This window comes from Erinaceus europaeus, chromosome 3 (assembly GCF_950295315.1).
Source record: "Erinaceus europaeus chromosome 3, mEriEur2.1, whole genome shotgun sequence".
In the NCBI taxonomy this organism is placed as follows: Eukaryota; Metazoa; Chordata; class Mammalia; order Eulipotyphla; family Erinaceidae; genus Erinaceus; species Erinaceus europaeus.
Genome location: NC_080164.1, coordinates 156,852,519 through 156,864,967, shown reverse-complemented (window position 1 = coordinate 156,864,967; position 12,449 = coordinate 156,852,519). Strand labels below are relative to the sequence as shown.

Genomic DNA, 12,449 nt, shown 5'->3' with positions numbered 1-12,449 from the left:
GCCAGCGAAATAGCTCACCTGGACCCAGATTCAAGCCCAGCCCAGCCCCCACTGTACTGGAGAAAGCTTCAGAGCTGTGGTGCCTTCCCCTTTCTGGGTGTGTCTATCTGAAAAAAAAAAGTTGCAACAGTGAAGTCCCAGTAATAACAAAACAAAAAATACATATATACATACCTATGCCACAGACAAAAGGGCTCCTCAGACACAAAATCCAGTTCCCTTTGACTAGTGGGAGCCCACTCCTAACACCCCTGGTCCTCAGTGGAACTCGAGGGAGGACTCCCACCTTTTTGTTCTATCAGATTAAGATTAAGGAAGCCTCCATATCAAGGAAACAGAGGCACATACAAGGCCAGGTAGTCTCTCTGGCAAATTCATGCTGGACCAGCCAATGGTGGAAAAGGGCTGAAGTAATTGTCGCAAGTCTGGTGCTAGGTGCTCGACCACTTTCTGTTGCCCTAGTGCACTCAGAAGGATGCAAAGCAAAGCTGCCCCGACCTGTCTGCCTTCCTGTGCTAGAGACCATGGCAAGAGGGTTAATACATGAAGAACAAGACCTGTCTCTCCAAGGGACCCCTCTACTAACAAAGGAAGGGCCAGGGAGAATTTCTGGCATCCTCCCCAGAATATACTGGGGTTCTTCTCACCAAAATCTCAAAAACTATTTTCCCACTACATCCATTATTCATCTTGTTTTTGAAACAAACAAGAGAAGACAAATGCACATGAGGGCAGAGATTTCACATCAAAATTCAGTGAGGGTGGGCTGGGAGATGACTCAGTGAGCTGAGTGCAGGACTTACATGCTGAGGCCCCAGGTTCCAGGGAAGTCGGTCATTTAAATGATCAATCCCTTGCCAATTCAGACACAAGGAGCTAGGTGCGGAAATATTAAGACCTACAAATTAAATGACCACAGTGCTACACTGGGCAGTAACCACTGAATCGTTCAGGCACACACACACACACACAAAAGACAACTTTAACATTTTTATTTTATTTTAACTCTGCTTTGGTAGTACAAAAGTCGCAAAAGTACAAACCAGACAGTTAAAAATACATTTTGACACTCAAAACGGTGAAAATTTTCCCTTTACAAATTTTTACATCAAGGTGGTAGCCAACTCGATTGGTGACGACCGGAAGCTACGTCCGTTGTTAGTGTTGCACAGAGTAAGTCTGCTGTGGTTTCCCAGTGTTTCTGGAGAAGGAAGAAAAGCACAAGGCCTGTAAACATCAGTGGCTTTGGGAACACTTAAGGATTTGCATTAGACCATATAAACCAGTAAAAAGCTTCTGTGTTGAAAAGATTTAACGTTTAACTTTTTGGCATATTCGAAAGCCAGCCAGACAAAAAGTGCTCAAGTATTACAATATATTTAAAATGTACTCTTCGTATAAATACAATTTTAAATATTTTTGAGTATTCCTTTGCCTGCTGTATTGCTATTTAAAAGAAAAAGTGCTCTAACCTGAATAAACTCTAAAGACAATTAAAGCTGAAAAGACTATCTTACATTTACCCCTCGCCACTCTGAGGGCACAGTATTTTTAAAGTAAAAATAATGCTTACTTTAAAAAATAAAATAAAACTATTGATATAGACCATACATACATTATTTACACTAATGTGTACACACACACACACACACACACACACACACACACACACACACACCCGAAATTCCTATGTTGCTAGTTTCTGGACCTCAATAAAAATCCTTTTTTTTTTTTTAACTGACCTCCTTCAAGTCCACTTGTGTATATGTAGGTTTACATGTAAATAAAATTTTTTGTGAAAAGTTCACATGAACTTTAATCCTACCATTCATTTAAAAGGTTAATTTTTTGTTGTTGTTGTTGTTGTTTGGTTTTTAGTTCAATGCCAGAAACAGACATAGAATGAATAGATATACAGTAAATACTTGAGAGTACATTTTATAGACATCTTTTGGGAGTGCAATGAGAAGTTTTTTCTTTCAGAAGTAATGCCCGTGACCCCACATACGGGTCTTGGCAAGTTCCCTGTAGCTGGACTCCTCGCCCCTCTGTCTAAAATGACCGTGAATGTACCACTAACTTCGCCTATGGATTCTAGCAGATGTTTCATAAATTGTAAAGATAATAAAAAAAAAAGTAGAGTATGTTAGGCCTACAAGGGAAAGACACCTCAAAGAACCTTTTCAATGATGAGCCTTCCTCATTACAGGGTCAGGGGTGGAGTGGCAGAATGCATGTGTTGTGTGTTGAGGCCCTGCGTTTACTCACAGCCACCACAAATTTAAATAACAGATAATTCTTTTATTTTTCCTTTTGTTGCCCTTGTAATTTTTTATTGTTGTTGTGGTTATTATTGTTGTTATGGATGCCGTCGTTGGACAGGACAAAAAGAAATGGAGAGAGATGGGGAAGACAGAGAGGGGGAGAGAAAGATAAGACACCTGCAGACCTGCTTCACCGCCTGTGAAGTGACTCTCCTGCAGGTGGGGAGCCAGGGGCTCAAACCGGGATCCTTATGCCTGTCCTTGAGCTTCGCACCATGTGTGCTTAACCTGCTGCACTACTGCCCGACTCTTAACAGATAATTCTTTTAATTAAAAAGGCAAGATATATGAGCACTAAGTGGAAAAAAGGAAGTATGCCAAGGAAAATAAGCCAGAGGAAAAGCAGGTCCAACTTTTACCAGCTTTTTTGGTTTGTTTTGGACTTAGGTTGTCAAAACAAGGAACCCCACCCCCATCCCTGTGACTTTAAACCATTTCTCCCCATCCCCTTTATTCACTGACTATACAGTAAGCGCTTGGCTCAAGTTAAAAATGACCTCTTGTGGGTAGGGGATAGCTCGACACATAGGACGCACACTTCACCATGGATGAGGTAGCAGGTTCCAGCCCTGGCACCACACGGCAGCAGCAGGTACAACAGATGCTGCCTCTCCTCCTCTGTCAAGTTAAAAGGAAAAGCCCACCAGGAGCAGTGGAATTTTTGAATACCTAGTGTGTTAAAGAAAAGCCCCTCGATATTCTGAGGTGATGTGGGAATGGCACAGGGGGTTAGCGGGAGTTAATGTTGAATTCTTGATCTGGGAATTCAAAGCCTAGCAACTGGTTCCTTCTATGTGACCCCACAGCCACCTGGGGCATTAATCCCTCTGCTCAAGAGTGAGAGATCTTCACGGGCTTCTCACCATTGGAGATTCACCTTCATCTTCTGTAACAGTCACACCAAAGAACATCTTACAGCAGGTAGCAAAGTGGAAGGTAAGAGTTGGGGGAAACGTACACATGCTCACAGGCACACACGCAGAGCACCATTCAGACTGCACAGGAATACTTCCACTGTCCATAGCCAGCATACTGGGAAAATTGTGTGTACACCAAGACAGGAATGGGGGTGTTGTGTACACCAACACAGGAATGGGGGTGTGGTGAAAGGTGGTAGCTGAGAATGGGATGAGGGATTAAAAAAAAACTTTCCTTCCTTGGAAATGTAGTAAATACCATCAGATGCTTTAAACCCAAGCTATTTTGATATAAGAATTTTCTTTTTTCTTTCTCTCTTTCTTCCTTCCTTTCTTTCTTTTGACATACAGGGTTTTCAGTCTAGCACAGACAGAACACTCCCTTCCAGCTTTGATCCATATGCCTGCGGATGATACAATGGTGTACAAAAGATTTTTAAAAGATCCCCTAGGCAGCTTCAGATCTCAGAGGTTTTCAGTCTCCTAGAGTTCTTCAAAGGATGATCACTCCTGTAAGAGAAAACAAACAAGCAAAAAAAAAAAAAGTAAACCATCAGGGAAGTAAACATCTTAAGAGCTACTAATCTGCCTAAATATTTTAAAACTCAGAGGAATTGTAATCTAGTCTCACTCTGTCCCACCCCATTCCTGCATTCCTTCCCCATGACAGAGCTCTAGAGAACTCAGTCTAAAGAAACTTAAGCACCACATTTTGGAAGGCCCCCATTAAGCTTTAAAAAAACACAAGGAAAAACAGAATTTGAGAATCCAGTGGACTGATGATATATGTTATTTTAACCTGCACTTTTTTTTTCCACCATAATTATTATTGAGGCTCAGGATCTGCACAACTCCACCATTCCTGGTATATATATACACATACATGCATACACACACATATACATGCATGCATGCATACATATATACACATATACATACATACATACATACATACTGTGGTAAGAGACAGACGGAGGGCAGGGGTGGAAAGCATAATGGTTATGCAGAGACTCTCATGCCTGAGGCTCCAAAGCCCCAGGTTCAATCCCCTGCACCACCACAAGTCAGAGCTGAGCAGCGCTCTGGTAAGGGGTGGAGGGAGAACAGATAAGGAGAGATACTGGCAACACCACTCCAATGATCGTGAAACTTCCACCTCACAGAAGGGGGACCAAGGACTTGAACCCAGGTCCTCACATATGGTACTCTCTACTGGGTGAATCACCATCTGGTTTCTTAATCTGCTTTCTAAGGTGACAGGTGGGCTTTCTCCCTGTGTGTTCTCTTATCAATTCAGAGTGACAAACTCAATCACAGGGAACTTCTCTGTGTTGGGCCCCAGTCTCTGAAGGCATTCTGCATCGTTACGAGCACACAAAGCGCTTGACTCAGATTTTCCTGGGCAAGTAGGAATACAGTGCTGCTGACACATTCAAGCTTACAACTTCATTCTACCTTGCAGACTTAATTTTTTTTAAATAGATCTATTGTTTCATTAATGGGAGGGGGGTAAAAGAAACCAGAGAATCACTCTAGCATATGGGACCTCAAGCCATTAAGTCCGAAGTTCAGACCTCTCGGGCTGCTTAGTGTTATATTTTTAAGTCTTCTTGGCAATGGGTCCACGATGACACGTTACAAACAAGTCCTCTTATAGATCGGTAATAGGGTTCCCCACATCTCAGAGGGGTTTTATTGATCTTTGCACAGTCATCTCATCTAAGTGGCAATCATATATCTTTACTTTCCCATTTTAAAAACTAGAGTGACCCAGGATGGGGTAGAAAATCTCAAGATACCTATGTATGTTGAAACATATACTCCAGCCTACACTGACTAAGGAACAAAGCATTTTCTTATCTACCAAGTTTGTGTTTACTAAACAAAAACAGGAAAGAAACCAACTTAAAGAATAATGAAGAAATAGTAACAAGTCATGGGTGAGGGAGATAGCATAATGGTTATCCAAAAAGGTTCCGGAACTACAATAAAACAGAGCTAAGCAGTGCTCTAGTCTCAGTCCTTCTCTCCCCCTCGTATTAAAGTAAAAAGAAAAAAACAACAAGTTAATAATATGTCATCTTAAGTATTACTTTATAATTATGTTACAGCTTATGTTTCAAGACATAGTCTGATAATATTTGTATTTTCCTGTTCTGTCACTCTGTCCTAGTAGTCAGGAAAGAGAACTCCTAATTAGGTTAGGTAAAGGACACATATAGCTCCCTCAAAGAAAAAAAAAAAAAAAAAAGTACAGTTCTAAAGATAATTTTCCCAGTAAAATCAGTCCACTTAGAAAACAACTATTCAGCTATTCTCATGTGTCTGCTCTCAGACCTAGACACTCCTGCATCCTGGGGAACAGGCAGGTCAATGGTGAGGAAGGAGGGGCAGGTTAAGAATGTGGTAAGAGTTTTTGAGCCCTTTTCAAGAATGGGAGCTAGTCTCTGCCCTAATACAACTACCTAGCCCTTTTCTATACTCTGACACTATTTCCTCAGACAATATCTTTATCCAACTTCATGTTAGCTATCAAACTCAAAAACTAGCTATCAAAACTAGCTATCAAAAACTACCATAGTCATGGGCCCTAGAAACATGCCTAAAATGGGCTTCCTAGCTTCCTTCTACCCTAAGATCCCTAATCTCACTTGCTCTGTTCCTACTTTTTGGTTCCTGTTCATTAGCCATTTTGTCTCACTTTATTTCCTGCCACCTTCAAGCCTCCAAGTTGCAGATGCTACAGTGGTGCCATTCTGACCTCACTGGGCAGACGACCTCACCAATGTGTCCTGGAACCTCACCTCTCCAGAACCCTACCCAACTAGGGAAAGATAGAAACAGGTTGGGGATATGTATGGACCTGCCAATGCCCATGTCCAGCAGAGAAGCAATTACAGAAGCCAGAACTCCTACTTTCTGCACCCCCAAAATAATTTTGATCCATAGTCCCAGAGGGGGAGAAGTGATAGGAGGAAGAGGATAAGAAGTCTCTGAATTCCAGCTCCATCAGGACCTAGAGAGAGGAGGAAAAATGGAGGGACATTTGGATGTAGTAATAAGGTCATGTGTGGCTTAGAGGGAAAGAGAGGGTGGGGCCTGGATGAAAAATGGGGCAGTTATGTGCAAATATGGACAGAGAGTTGTAGGGATGATAGTTAACCCATGTCTACAACCTTGGGACAACTGTGGTGGTTTCCAATGGAGGGACTGGGAATTCAGAAGTCTGGTGGTGGGAACAGTGTGGAATTATACCCCTGCTGACATGTAATTTTGTGAATCAATATTAAAGCACTAATGAATTTTCTTTTAAAATGAGAGTTTTTTTGGTCCCAATATAGGAGAAACTTCCCACATTAGAGATCTCGGCACAGATCTGACTGACTTGAGGGAGTGGTGCAGACTCCAGGCTAGGTTAAAACTGAGGGTTCTGGAGCCAGACACCTGTTTTCAAACCCAGACCCCTATTACTGTTGGAGTAAAAGAAAAAAAAGCCCTGGAGACAGGCTCTCTGGTGGAAGGCGCCAGCTGGCCGATAAAAATCATGTGGGATCCTTTGACTTACCAGGTGAGCACTATAACCCACCTTTACCTACTTGGGATCAACAATCACAACAACTGAACTTAGCCCGTGAAAACAGGAAATGGACAATCATGAATGTGGCAGGGCGTGGAGGGAAGGCAGGGGACTAAGACCACAAAACCCAAAAAGCACTTGACTTCTGCTCCTCTTCAGAATCTCTCTCCCAGTGGGGGATGCACTGTTTGCTGATAAAATTCCTCTCATCCTTTTCTAAGACATTTCCTCTTAACATTGTTGCTTGGAGGAAGAACCTGGAAGGTCCAAAATGAGTTGTGGGGGCTGGGCGGTGGTGCACCCAGTAGAGTGCACATGTCACCATGTGCAAGGACCTGGGTTCAAGCCCTGGAGTCTCCACCTGCAAGGAGGAAGCTTCATGAGCAGTGAAGCAATGCTGCTAGTGTGTGTGTGTGTGTGTCTCTCTCTCTCTCTCTCTCTTTCTCTCTCACCCTCTACCCTCCCTACTCCCCCCCATTTTCCTCTGACTCTATAAAAAAATAAATACCTAAATAAATAGAGAAATTGGCCACCTGGAATGGTTGGCTCATCGTGCAGGGACTGAGACCCAGCAATAACCCTGATGGCAATAAAAAAATATAATAAAGTAAAAAGGGGGAGTTGTGAAACACACACACACACACACACACACACACACACCCTTCTCTCTCTCGAGCTTTGACCCTCTCTAGAGCATTCCCTGACAGGGGTGCTGAGGGGTATGGGTTATGGTCAATGCTCAGTACCCTCCCAGGTGACCTATGGCTATGACTGACATCCACCAGTCCTCTCTCCTAAACAATCACGTTGCCTTCCTCTGACACCTGTTTCCACAGCTGATCAAAACTGTGCTGTGTGCAGAAACTGAAGAGCGCAAATTGCTGTTTGAAGCTCTTGCCACAAATGGCTGGAAGTAAGCAGGAGAAAGAAAGTTCATGGTCCCACAAGCTCTGTTAAGAGCCCTCACATGCAGCTCTGGCTCGCCCTCTGCACTAGCACATGATCAACAAAAGACAGCAGTCAGCCTTCACAGCTGCCGTCAACCATCAGGGAAACACCTGCCTGCGAGGAAAGACCACCTAGAGTTAAAGACACCTGGGACCTGGTGTCGAACCTCCTGCATGGTTTGCTCATTTCCCACTGTGAGCTTATTTCGCTGGCCCAAAATGAATACATATTTTTAAAAAGAATCCCTTGGTTGGAGGTGCTTATGCTTAGTGAGATAAGTAAAGAGATGAAAGACAGCCACCAGATGGTTTCACTCATGTGTGGAGTCTAGAGAGCTGATTTACATGAACAACAACAACACAAAAGAAATCCAAGCAAAACAGAAGCAAGCAAACTTAAGACATGAGAAGTAAGGCCGTTACCTTTGGGAAGTGGGAGGGTGAGGACTGAGAACTCTGACAGTGGGTGTGGGGCTATACCTTCTGATCTTACAGTCTTATAACAAACCATTTATATAGCAAATACAGATTTAAAAAAAAAAAAAGAAAGGAAGGAACAAAGAAAGAAAATACCAGGTCCTCTTCTCTCCTATTTAAAGCTTAAAAAAGAAGAAAGAAAGAAAGAAAGAAAAAAAAAAAAGACTCCAGAGAGCCCAAGTGTGACCATTCCCCTCATCAAAGAAAACAGACAAAAAGATATAAGAACCTCAGAAAAGACTGATCTAGAAAGAAGAAAAAAGTTACCTCAGGACTTTAGAGCTCACCACCTAATACTCAATTCTAGTTATAAAGGTAAAGCTACAACCCCACTATTCTGCTTTGGTTCTGGTCACCAACTATTTCTGTTCAAATGGATCTACCAGGGAAAAAAGAGCTGGTCCCTTAAAACAGAAGCCTGGGCTGGGGAAGAAAAAACAACAGGATTAACAGGAATGGTTATGCAAAAAGACTGTTAGGTTTCAACTACCAAAAAGTCCCAGGCTCTGTATACTTATGTTCATAGCAGCACAATTTGTAATAACCAAAACCTGGAAGCAACCCAGTGTCCAACAACAGATGAGTGGCTGAGCAAGTTGTGATACACACACACACACACACACACACACACACACACACACACACACACACAATGGAATACTACTCAGCTATTAAAAATGGTGATTTCACCATTTTCAGCCCATCTTGGATGGAGCTTGAAGAAATCATGTTAAGTGAGATAAGTCAGAAACAGAAGGATGAATATGGGATGATCTCACGCATAGACAGTTGAAAACAAGATCAGAAGAGAAAACACTAATCAGAACTTGGACTGGAGTTGGTGTATTGCACCAAAGTAAAAGACTTTTGGGTAGGTGGGGGGAGAGAGAGTTCAGGTCCTGGAACATGATGGCAGAGGACCTAGTGGGGGTTGTATTGTTATGTGGAAAACTAAGAAATGTCATGCATGTGCAAACTATTGTATTTACTGTCAACTGTAAAACATTAATCCTCCAATTAAAAAAAAAAAAAAAAGTCCCAGGCTCAGTACTCAGCACCACTATAAACTAGAGCTGAGCAGTACTCTTGGGTGGGTGGGGGCGGGGGAAGAATGTCACCCAGAAAGTAAAAGCCTGACCAGATGAATGAGCAAAGGCTGTGAAAACTTCAAAGAACATGTGTTCCTTTCAAGGAAGGGAAAGACAGACTCCTAACATCTGTGCTGACATTTGCAGAAGGTTTCTGTATGTCCACCATACACTGCAGTGCCAAACATTCTGAGGCAAAAGTCAGTCTTTGTAATGACACCCAAGTCCAGAATGAAGCTTGTCTTCATGGGAGGAGACCCTGGCTCATATTGGGCAGATTTAGTGAACAGAAGTCTTAACTACTTGCTCAGGCCACACAATCAATAATGGGAAAACAGCAACCCTGCCCCAGGCAACTAGACCCAGGAGCTCAAAGCCCCTTCTTCCCTCCCTTCCCCTCACTGTACCAGTCATGGTCTGGACATGTGCAGTGTCTAAAATCTCCTCGTCCCCTACTTCTCTGCTTCCCACCTTGTCAGGGTAACAGAAGAGAAATATAAAAAACTAGAAACACTGGCAGGGCCAACCCCTGGGGAAATCATTGTGGCTACCCAGGAAAAAGTAAAAAAAAAAAATAAAAAAATAAATGATGAGACTGGTCCCTGGTAGAGCACTCATGTCACCATACATAAGGACCTGGGTTCAAGGCCTTGGTGCCCTGCAGGGCAGAAGCCTCACAGGGGAGTGGGAGGGTGAAGCAATGCTACAGGTATCTCCCTCCCTATCTCTCCTTCCCCACTCAATTTCTCTGTGCTTCTATCTAAAGAAAATAATAAACAAAATATTCTTTAAAAGAAATCTGGTTTTCTGTTTGTTCTGTTTTGTTTGATGCCGAGGATGGAACCCAGTGCTCAGCCACTGTACTTTTGAAGCTCAGTCCTTCCATTTTTATCAGGACTTAGCTTTTACCCTACAGCCTTTCCTCCTTTTTGAATATTTCACTGTGTGCATATTTTATTTATTTTTCAACTTTAAAAAATGATCTCACTTCTTTTTCAGAAGATGAAACGACTGAATTATCAGAAAGTGCAAGGTCAGGTTCTGAAATGAACTGCTGGCATGACCTTGAACAACATACATAACCTCCCAGGGCCGCCTGACTCTGGAACACAGGAGCCACAGGCACAGGGGAGCAAAGTCTACTAGACAAAGGACAACAGGAGGTCTGCAAGAGCAGTGCCCGCTCTGTCCACGGTGCCACATTCTGCAGTCCCAAAGCCTGGCACAGTACCTGGCAGAGTGTGGGCTCTGCAACTACTCTTACCAGATTAACTGTGCCTGAATTTCCCTCAATTAGCAATCACAGAGTCTGTCATCTTCATCTTACCCACAAGAAAACAGAACAGCTCACAAGCCTGGACCTGATCCAGCCAGCTCTAACACCCAAATGGCATCAGAAATCTCCTTAGGGAACCAAAGGAGCCAGTGCTTGGTGATCACTACTAGGAGCTAACCTGATGGAGGATTTTTCTCCCATGGTGGAGTAAGCAAAGTCCAAACCACTGCTTGCGGCCTGGGAGGTGGCACAGTGGGTATAAAGTGTTGGACTCTCAAGCATGAGGTCCTGGATTCAATCCCCAGCATCGCATGAGCCAGTGTAATACTCTGGTTTCCTCACTTTCCTCCTCCTCTTCTTGCCTCTCTCTCATTAGTAAATCAGGAATAATAATAATAAACCAGAACCGACCACATGAGCTTTGGAGTCAAGGTTTTTCCCCATGCAAGCTCTTTCACTACCTAGACAGTCAGTCAGTAAAAAAGTAATCCTAAATCGACCTGTCAACGCCCATGTCCAGCAGAGAAGCAATTACAGAAGCCAGGCCATCTACCCTCTGCACCCCATCAAGATCTTTGATCCATACTCCCAGAGGGATAAAGAGTAGGGAGACTTGGGAGTCAGGTGGTAGCGCAGCAGGTTAAGCGTACATGATTCGAAGCACAAGGACAGGCATAAGGATCCCGGTTTGAGCCCCTGGCTCCCCACCTGCAGGGGAGTCGCTTCACAGACGGTGAAAGCAGGTCTGTAGGTGTCTTTCTCTCCCCTCTGTCTTCCCCATCTCTCTCCATTTCTCTCTGTCCTACCCAACAACAATGACAGCAATAACAAAAATAATAATAACTATAACAACAATTAAAAAAAATAGGGAGGCTCCCAATGGAGGGGATGGGATATGGAACTCTGGTGGTGGGAACTGTATTCCACTTATCCCACAATCTTGTCAATCATTATTAAATCACTACTAATTTTTTTTAAATGTAACCCCTCTGCACCTGCTTCTTTGTCTTTAAAATGTAAAGTGGAGACTTAACTTGCAAGTTTGCATTTATATCTGTCCCTCTTTCAGGTTTTCTCATCTCACCAATCCTACCAGTTCTTCCTTCCTTCCTTCCTTCCTTCCTTTTTTTCTTTCTTTCTTTTTCACCACAAGAGTTATTGCTGGGGCTTGGCACCTACACTACAAATCCATTGCTCCAGGCAGCCTTTTTTTTTTTTCCTTTCTAATTTTGACAGGACAGAGAGAAATTGGGGGTGGGGTAGAGAGGGCGAGAGAAAGGCACCTGCAGACCTACTCCAGCACTCATGAAGTGCTCCCCATGCTGGGGTTCGAACCCAGGTCCTTGCGCATGGTGATATGAATGCTTAACTGAGTTGCCACAACCCCCACTCTGTGTATTCTTTGCACAACCACTGCACAATGGTCCTGGACAGATGTCAAACCTCACTCCACTCATACCTTAAAATGGACTCAATGGGACAGCTTTTCCACATAGGCAGACAAAGTGGTCCTTTCACCCTTTAAAAATGTACACGGCACACGATTGACTCACATCAACTAAACAGATGAAACAGTGCTGGCAAGGATGTAGAGAAAAATGTGGGGGCCAGGTGGTGACACACCTAGTTGAGCACAGGGATCCTAGTTCGAGCCCCTACTCCTCACCTACAGGGGGGAAAGCTTTGCAAGTGGTGAAGCAGAGCTGCATATATCTCTCTATCTTTCCCCCCTCTATCTCCACCTTCCATCTTGATTCCTGGCTGTCTCTATCCAAAAAAAAAAAAGAATAATTTTTAAAAATTAAAAAGAGAGGAGCACCCAGGTAGTGACGCAGCGGAGTAA

The 12,449-nt window shown here is 43.3% G+C and overlaps 1 protein-coding gene across 2 annotated transcripts in view; it reads right to left on the bottom strand.

The window, feature by feature from the left end:
* Positions 1-981: 981 nt before the first annotated feature.
* Positions 982-12,449, bottom strand: part of RELL1 (RELT like 1) — a 70,925-nt gene continuing 59,457 nt past the window's right edge. For both annotated transcript variants that reach the window (XM_060188225.1, XM_060188226.1), the window contains one exon: positions 982-3,751. The gene's annotated coding sequence lies outside the window, so the exon portion shown is untranslated. The remainder of the gene's footprint in view (positions 3,752-12,449) is intronic.